The sequence below is a fragment of the Furipterus horrens genome, unplaced genomic scaffold, assembly GCF_987537825.1.
Source record: "Furipterus horrens unplaced genomic scaffold, mFurHor1.1.pri manual_scaffold_11, whole genome shotgun sequence".
Lineage (NCBI taxonomy): Eukaryota > Metazoa > Chordata > Mammalia > Chiroptera > Furipteridae > Furipterus > Furipterus horrens.
Window position 1 is genome coordinate 65200811 of NW_028327181.1, and position 7654 is coordinate 65208464.

Genomic DNA, 7654 nt, shown 5'->3' on the forward strand with positions numbered 1-7654 from the left:
CTGCATTGGATGGCTGGCTGCCTGGAAGCGCCATGTGCACTGGCCTGGCGGTGGCAAGAGGGTGGAGGACGTGAGGGACTTTATCTCCGTCTGCCTTTGGGATGTACTGTGGCATCAGGAAGGAATCCTCCAAGCTCCAGCTGGGTGGCGGAAGCGGGCTGCCCGTGTTTGGGAAACTGAGTGGGAGAAGGACCCATGCTGACTTTTGCTGGGTGCCTCTGTTGTCTGTCAGGGCCTTGCCCTGGGTGAGGCCTTGTGTTCTGGAATTTAAAGCTGCCCAGACCCATCACTCTTCTCTCCTGAGTCAGGGAGTAGGGCTGGTAGACTGCTTCATGTACTGACTTTCAGCCAATGCTTCCATTTTTAGCTGGACTGGAGCCCTACGTCAGAAGCAGCTGGCATCTCCAGGACTGGAGACCTTCTGGGCTTCTGCTCTAGCAACGGCCGGCCGGGTCTGGCCTTCCCCACCGCTGACTCAGGTTTCAGCCGCCCCAGGCTCCTGAATCAGTTATATTCACCCACCTGCTTCTCAGCAGGGACAATTCTGTTGCTGTTGTCTCCTCTCCTTTTCTCTTTGTCTTACGTCTTAACAAGATGTGCGGTGCTGGGAGGAAGTGACGTAGAGTGTAGAGTGACTTCCTCCTGTGTGCAAAGCACTTGAGTTTGCACAGCGCCCCCGCAGAGCCCAGGGGACCAGGCAGGGAAGGAGGTGTTCTCACCCCGCTTCACCAGAACTCTGAACATGATTCCTTAAGCAGCATTTAAACAGAAATGAACAGGCGTTGGAAGCAGGTGAGAGGTGGGTTCACTACGGACACCACTGCTTCCCCTCGCTCCCCACATGGAGTTTAATGAGATGTGAAATGCTGTTACCCACGTGGGCCCGGTGGGAAGTGGAATTTGGAATCAGGGCTGCTAGGAACAGTCTGGGTCTAGGGCACCTGCGGTAAAATTGCTTTGATGTGGTAACTGATGATGTGACAATTAAAAGTGAAAATCAAAGGCAAAGCCTGATGGTGTTGGAAGGCATCGAGGGAGGCCTTTGAGACTTCTTCCCTTTCTTCTCAATCCTTATTTTCTTGTCAGGTCTATGCTTCTGCTTGTTGGCATGCATGTGTGTGTGCACATGTATATGTATGCACACGCACATGGGTATTTGCACGCACTTGTGTGCATGCATGCATCCATGTGTGTGCACATGTGTGAGTATCCGTTTATGTCTGTGTGTGTTTATGTGTTGGGTAAGACTGACAGTTTCTGAACTTCAGCTTTGTACAGGAGAAAAGCAAAGGATATAGACCTGGATTCAAAGATACTCATTCTCATATCATTTTAGGCAACTCTCTTGCTTTCTGAGTCTCTGTTTTCTTATCTGCAAAACGAGACTTATGATGTTAAAGCTGGCTGCCACATGGGGCAGGCTGCCAGACTTCTTGGAACCATATATAGGAAAATACGTTGTAAAGTGTCAAGAATTATGCAAGTATCATTTACACATTCATTTGTTCACTTGTCTGTTCCTTCATTCTTCTGAGACCCACTTAGCGATCATTTCCTAACAGGACTCCAGTTCTGAGGAATACACTTTCTCTGGAGGAAACAAAACCATTGGCACGTAGGATGCCCTGTGCAGAGAGCCTGGAGGAGCACAGAGCAAGCACCAACCCCAGGGAGAGGAGGAGGAGGTCCCTTAGAGGTCAAGGCTGGAAGTGGGGGCACGAGGAGTTGGTACTGGACAGGACACGGAGGAGGCAGGGGGAAGAACAGAAGCGCAAGGATATGGCCAAGGCAGAGAGTGCGCTGGTCAGGGAGTGTGGTCTTGGCGGCGGAGGTTCAGTTCTGGACGCCATGATACTGTGGTCCGCTGTTGGCCCTCCTGCTGGGGACAGTCAGGTAAGATCTGAGGAGGTGTCCATTTCTGTGCTTATTCTTCTATTCACTCTTGAATTTTAACAGCGTGTATTAAGCTCCCACTCTGTGATACCTGTTATAGACTCTGGAGATGCAGCAGCAGCATCTCCCCCATCCCCCGCCCCCATGGAGCCCAAAGCCAACCCCTGTTAGCAGTCTCACCTCCAGTGACGCCCTCCGGACTCAGGCTGGCTGTGAGGCTTCTTCCAGAACAATGTCACTGCAGAATTTTATGGTGTTTTTTTCTCTTTCCAGGGGGAACGTCTGCCAATGGCTTTTACGATGTCAAATAAAAAGCATTTCCCCCCCCTTTAGGTATTTTTATTTCACCTTTAAAGGATGTACAGTAAGGGTGAGAACATCTCCATGAAATCTCTGCAGTAAATAACTCTTGGGTCCCTTCCTTGTGCAAGTGGAATAAGGACAAGGCAAGCTGGAGATGGCCTCCTCACCCTCCTCACCCTTACGGGGTGGGGGCTCAGCTAAACCACAAGCAGGTGGGGAGGGTCTGCCCCCACTGCTATGGAGGAGGGCTGGAGGGCCTCCCTGTGGCCCCTGGGCTCCATGTGTCCTAGCCCCTCTCCCTCCTCCATGGGAAGGAGCTCAGGGTCCTTGACCACCTACTGTGGGTTCAGTGGTACGGACTCTGGTTCTGGTTTGCCTGGATTTGGTTCCTGCCTCTTTCACTTGCTACTTATGTGGAAGACCTTGGCCAAGTTATTTGATCCCCCTGTGCCTCAGTTTCCTCATCTGCAAAATGGGAATGACAACAGTGACTTTGAACTAGAATTGTTGGGTTGAATAAATAAATTTATGTAAGTAAAGCACATAGAAGAGTATCTGGGATATAGAAGAATGTTAAGGCATGTTAGCTATTTCATTATTTCATCTTTTAATCAGCTGAGCTGGCTCTGGCTGTGTGCCCATCTTATCTCTCAGCTGAAGGGAGTCTAGACACTTGTTGGAGTCTCTGAGGAAGGTGAAGTTGAGTGGCTTATGGGATGTCACCAGGGGACAGCAGTGGGGCTGTGGGTGAAGATCCCCTCTATGAAAAGCAGCCTCCTGGAGGCTTCTGCAGCCCCTGAAAGATCTACTACTAAGGAATCATTCTGAGATTCTGCTCTTGGAGCTGGAAGGCAGATCCAGAAGTGGGGGCGGTTCCCTCAAGGTCAGTGTTGCCCCAGCATGGAATCAGGCTCTGCACTCAGCTTCCCCACTGACTCCTGACCCTGGCTTCCTTCTTCCCTGTGGGGATACATGGAGGGTGGAGCCATCTGGTTGGGGGCTTCAGACTTCAAGAGGTGGCCCTTGCCCGTAGACCCAGGAGGGGAGGGGTCCACGGTTATAACTAGTGGAGATTCTAACACTTGACTCTAAGTTGGGCTCTTCCATGGGTTGTTGGTGGCAGAGGTTGGGGAGCTGGCCAAAGGGTGTGAGGTCAGTGATGACACAGGCCCGTGGGCCCTGCTGGACTGAGATGCACTGACTGCGGCTGTTTTTAATGAAGCTGTCAGCTGGGCCTCCACGGCAGAGGGAGCAGAAGGGCAGAAAATCATCAATTTGAACAGATAATAACTCAAAGACTTTGGTGGGATGAGGCCCTGGCGGTCGTCTGGACAGCGCTGGAGTTGCTCTGGGGGAGACCATGGTGCACACAGGCTCAGCCCCGGGGGCCAAGCCCCGCCCCACTCCTCAGGTCCGTCCAGCGAACCCATCCTCAGCATCGACTATGAGCGGTGAACTGAGCTGGTGCTGGGAATAGAGACAGGACTGGGACACACCCCTGCCTCAAGGAGCTCTGTCTGAAGGTGGAGACAGATCCTAAGCAGTCAATGACACCGTGATGTGATGTTGGCTGCGAGAAAAACTGATATGAGGGCTGACTCTGGAACCAATCGCCAGAGTTGTTTAAACCTTGGCCCAGCTCCCTCCTAGCTTTAGGACCTTGTGCAAGTGACATAACCTCTTGCTGCCTCAGTTTCCTCATCTGTAAAATGGGGGGGGGGGCTACGCTAGAGTTGTGACTATTACTGCTGTGTAATAAATTCCCCAAACTCAGTGGCATAAAACAACCACCATTTTATTATGTCTTGACAGGTTCTCTGGTCAGACATTTCAGACAGGGCCCAGTGGGGATGGCCTATTCCTTTCTGCTCTACGATGTCTGGGGCTTCAGCTGGAAAATGTGAATGTCATGGGTGACGCAAATGGCTGAAGCTGGAATAACCTGGAGGTTTCCCACTCAAAGGTGTGACTCTAAGGCTGGGCTCAGCTGGGACCGTCAACCAGAAACGCTTGCAGCCTGTGGGGATCTTGGGTTTCTTGCAGCATGGTGGGCTCTGAGAAGCAGCATCCTGGGAGCCAGTGTCTGGAGAGCAAGAGACCAAGGTGGGAGCTGCATGGTTGTTTTAAGGGGACGGGACAGTTTAAAAGCTGTCACTCTACCTCATAGGTTGGATAATTAAATTAAATGAGACATGTAATGGGTCTAGGACAATGCCTGTAAGCACCAAGTAAATATTTTAAAAAAAAATCAGAACATGCTTGGCACAGAGTCAGGAAATAAATGTGGCCTGGTATTACTACATTTTGAATGAACAAAAATTGAGCCAATTGTGGCAGAAATAAGGGCTTGAATTCAAGAAGCTGGTAATAAATTATAAAGCTCCTCCCCGACGGGTGACAAAATGACCAATATGTCTCCTCAATTATATTCTTTATTTTTTAAATTAAATTTATTGGGGTGGCATTAGTTAATAAAATTATACAGGTTTCAGGTAGACAATTCTACAATACATTATGAGTATGCCAAATACATCTTAAGTATTATTATAATTAGTGCTGTCAGGGAAGGAAGTAGTAAAGAAAGGCTTCTGAGCAGGGTTTTGAAGGATGAGTGGGAGTTTGCTATGTACTTCCTGGCAAAAGCAATTAGGTAGAGGAAACAGCTTAGGCAAAGTCAAAGAAGCCTTGAAACTGATGTGTTCAAGGAAACCACAAGTAATTTAGTGTTACTGCAGCACTGAGAGCAAGGACGAGCATGACTGATGTTGCACTGAGGGGTGGCAGGGTGACAGGAACCAAAGCAGTATCTTGTGCGCCCAACCAAGAAGCCATATTTTGTCTTGAGGATATCAGGGAGCCACCGAGGGTTTCAAGCAGGAAGTGACATGGCAGCGTTGTGGAGGATGAGGACCAGTGAGGGGCCATTACGGGAAGAGGTGAAGCGGGCCTGACAGAAGGCCCTTCCAGACAAATGGAGGCAGATGGATGTAAAACCATTTAAGCTGTAACATCAACTTGATTAGGGATCACTGGAGGTGGGAGGGGAGGGAGTGGTCTGGGGAGGCCCAGAACTGAGGCTGGAGCATCAGGCTAGATGTCCGGTGGGTGGTTATAACCATCGATCTTATTCCTGAGTCGGGACAGGGCTCCATGGCCAACACTTGGTCTCCTTAGGGCCATGTCTGAGCCTGCTGCCTTGCTGGGGGATGCCTTCAATTCACCTCTGCATCCTTCCAAATTGACTTGGGTTGTACTGCTTGGGGTCTGATTGGCTGTGGAGGTGAGGGAGCAAGAGTTGTCAAGGATCCCCAAACCCAAAATTCGTGAAGCCCTTCCTCGAAACGGAGGAACCTCTCTCCTCAGGGCCTTTCCCCAGGCTGAGGGCCGAGTGTTGGTGATCTTGGCGGGGGGTGGTTTGGAGCCACAGAATCGCAGGATTCCAGGGTGTTGGAATGGGAGTGCCCTGGAGGAAGCTCCAAGTCTGGCAACTCAGCTGGATTGGGTTTGAGCCCTGGCTCTGCGTCTTCTGGGCTATGGACAGGGCACTATGTAGAATGGAGATCATATCCTCGCTTTCCACGTGGTATTGCTGAGGGAGGTTACATGGGACTGTAGATGGGAATGAATCTTAAAAGTGGTGTCACATTCCAGATGAGAAATCTGAGGTTTAGAGAGGGAGGTGTATTAGTCAGGGTTATCCAGAGAAACAGAATCGGTAAGAATCTATCTATCTATCATCTGTCTCCTATTATAAGGAATTGGCTCACACAGTTATGGAGGCTGGGAAGTTCCGGACCTGAAGTTGGACAGCTGGAGACCCAGGAGAGCTGGTGGCGTAAGTTCCAGTCCAAGGACAGGAGGGGGTTGATGTTGCAGTTCAAGAATCAGGCAGAGATTGGGTTCTCCCTTCCTCTGTGCTTTTGTTGTATTCAGGCCTCCAACAGATTGCATGAGGCCCACCCACACTGGGGAGGGAAATCTACTTTATTTAGTCTATCAGTGCAAATCTTAATCTCATCCAGAAACACCTTCACAGATACGCCCAGAATAATGTTTAATCAAATATCTGGGCACCCAGTGGCTCAGTCAAGGTGACACAAAAAACCATTACAGAAGAGATTGCTAAGGGCCACCTGCAAATTTTTGGCAGACCCAGAACAAGGTCTGACCGGGCAGAGGTGGGGGGCAAAGAGCAGAGACTTCTGCCAGTATCTCCAAACCATGACAGGAGGACAGAATGGCTCCCTCCCCAGAGAGAGTGGTGCATCTGCAGTAAGTGTACCTGGGCTGCAGTTCCAGCTGGCCCCTTTGCAGCTAGAATAACTCTGGGCAATTACTTCTCAGGGCCCCAGTTTCTGCCTCTGTGCAAAGAAGGTATTTCTTGATTCTATGATTTGTTGAGTGACCATGTTGCATGTGATGACATGACGAGGAAAGTTGGGGCACGAGACAAACATTTAGTGGAGAGTATAGCATAAGAGAAAGATGTGGGCACTGGAGCCAGCATCCAAGAGCCACCAACTCTGTGACTTTGTGGGAGTTACTTATCCTCCCTGAACCTTAGTTTTCTCATCTGCAAATGGGGATCCAATGAGATAATGCACAGAGCCTCGTTTGGTACTCATTCAAACCCTCCACAAATATTAGTCATTAATATTTGTTGAGAGTGTATACCATATACCATACATTTAATTTACATAAAATCCTTGGCTCATCAAATCATCATGGCAGAGGCAAGACTATGTGCTCCCCAGACCCTGTTTCCTTTTGCACCTGGACACAGAGTGGACTACATTTCCCATACTGCCTTGCAGTGGGGCCATGTGACCTCAATCTGGCCAATGGCATGTGGGAGATGTAATGCACCTGTCACTTCCAGGCCGGCTCCTCAAACCTCCTCTGTGTTTCCATGTGTTCTTTCTTTCCTCTGTTGGTTAGCTGTGGAGGGCCTGAAGCAGTGGTTCTCAACAGTGGTCTTCTTCCCTCGGGGCACATTTGGCAATACCTAGAGACATTTCTGGTTGTCATAACTTTGGGGAATGCTGCTGGTGTCTATGGGTAAAGGCCAGGGATGTTGCTAAACATTTCCCAATGCCCCAATATTAATAGTGCTGAGATTGTGAAACCTTGTCTAGAAGGTTCCGCAGCTTGGGATAGTCTAAAAGGAAGAGCCTAGGTCCTTGAATGACTACATGGAGCACACCTCTCCTTGCCCCAAAGTCATTAGATTGGAGATAGGAAATATGTATTTAAACCACTGAGATTTTGGGGATTATTTGTTAGAACGATTGGTCTACCTTGATTAATGCAGGTTGCTGTTGTTAAGACCATTAATGGGGCAACTGAGACTTAAGGTCACAGAACTTGTAAGTGATGAAGTGTGGGCTTGAACCCAGGTGTGCTTGGCTGTAAACTCTGTGCTTGCCTCAGTATTAATGTAGGCTCTTTTCAGTTCCTG